Genomic DNA, 1,907 nt, shown 5'->3' with positions numbered 1-1,907 from the left:
GTTGCAGTGAGCTGAGATCACACTACTGCACTCCAGCCTGGGTGACAGAGTGAGACCCTGTCTCACATACACACATATAACTCTTTGGAATCTCTGATTTAGTATATGATTTAGGCACAACTCTCCCTTTCATACACAGCAAATACCTTATGACATTAAAAATTTTAACACTGGGCTGAATGAGAGTTAATTTTGATAGATGTTTCAGATTCTAATACAGTCCTCACAATGTTTACTGTGAACCAGGCACCGTTCTAAGGACTTTACCTGTATTAACTCAGTTCTCTCTACAATGCTGTGACGTAATCCTCATTTTATAGATGAAGAAAACAAGGTACTGAGAGCTTGGTTAAGTAATTTTGCTAAGGTCACAGAACTGGAATTTGAAGCCAGGCAATCTGACCTTAGAGTCCATATTAACTGAGGTGCTAGATTGCATATTTCTTTGGAAAAAAGGGAAGACGATATCATACATTCAGCAACTTCCTTAAGCTTCTTCTGTTAGCTTATAAAACTATGGTCGCATTTTCATACGACATACGAAGACAATTATCTCCTCCTCTACTTTATCCCTATTGCTTAATCCTTTGGCTTTTTAGTAACACCCAATGGTAGTCATTCTCTCCAGTGAGTCTCAGAGTTAAAAAATGTAGCTGGTCTCAATGATACATTGGACTTTGGGGACTCAGGGGCTCAAGGGTAAGGGGGGGTAGTGAGGGACAAAAGACTACACATTGGGTACAGTGTACATTGCTCAGGTGCACCAAAATCTCAGAAATCACCACTAAAAACCTTATTCATGTAACCAAACACCACTTGTTATCCCCAAACATCGATTGAAATAAAACAATAATTTAAAAAAGCACATAACCCCTCCAAAACGTAGCTGACCTCAGCTTAAAAAAAACATACATTTGTTATTTTTAAAAATATTGCATAGTTTATTCGCATTCATTGGTCAGCATCCTCAGTTATGTCTGCTTTGAAAGAAAAATCTGCTGAGGTTTTTAAGTTAATGATCTAAGATATACAATTAAGATTTTCAGCTTTGAAAAATATGGAAATACGGTACAGCTGTGTACTGGATGTGGCGTGCTACTGTTAAGTTTCAGTACTTTAAGGAACGTTCAGGACTGACTAATACACTAATTCATTCCCAGAGGTCACTGAGCTGTCATAATTGACAGTGTTCCTTGAGTATGAAAAACCGGGAAAACGATGCAACTTCCAAACGAGGGAGGATGGAGAATGGTATTGGAAAGTAACTTTTCTGCTGGGCTCAGGAGTTTTTACATGCTCAAGCTATAGACAACTGTACCAACACAATAAAGACTAATGTAATCTAACTATTCTACAAACGGTCACACCTACCCAGACTAACTGGAAAACTGTAGTTTATAACTGGAATTAAACAGTTGCTGTTCTTTAATTAATGAGATTGGGGTTCTTGAAAAGCTACAGCGTATGAACTCTACCCTGGTCCACATCTGCTTTTTAAAGCCCTCCCCAGAACCGCTCTCCCTTCAGCCTTGGTGCCTTCCCGGATATACCCTCCAGAGGCTTCCGTGGTCCCCATCCTGGACGTCAGCCTCTGCACCTAGAGGCCGGCTTAGAGGGAAGACGGGCAGAGGCGGGGGAGACAGGAAAGAGAGAAGCGGTCAATTCCTCCTTAACTCCGGGCCCCCTCGCGGGCCTCACCCCTCCTCCCGGGGGCTGAGATTGGAGAGGAAGTGGGAAGGCTCCAATCTGTTCCTCACTCCAGCGCCCTCATGCCCCCACCCTTCTCTTCAGCTCGGGGCTTCGGCGCGCCTCGTCCCCGCCTTTCGCCCCGGGAGAGGAGCGGGCGGCGTGGGAGGGCTCGCGGAGAAAGGCCCAGGGGGGTAGACGACCTCACTCCGGCAGCCACA

The sequence above is a fragment of the Mandrillus leucophaeus genome, unplaced genomic scaffold, assembly GCF_000951045.1.
Source record: "Mandrillus leucophaeus isolate KB7577 unplaced genomic scaffold, Mleu.le_1.0 Scaffold669, whole genome shotgun sequence".
Taxonomy (NCBI): domain Eukaryota; kingdom Metazoa; phylum Chordata; class Mammalia; order Primates; family Cercopithecidae; genus Mandrillus; species Mandrillus leucophaeus.
Note: the sequence above shows the minus strand (reverse complement) of the source record.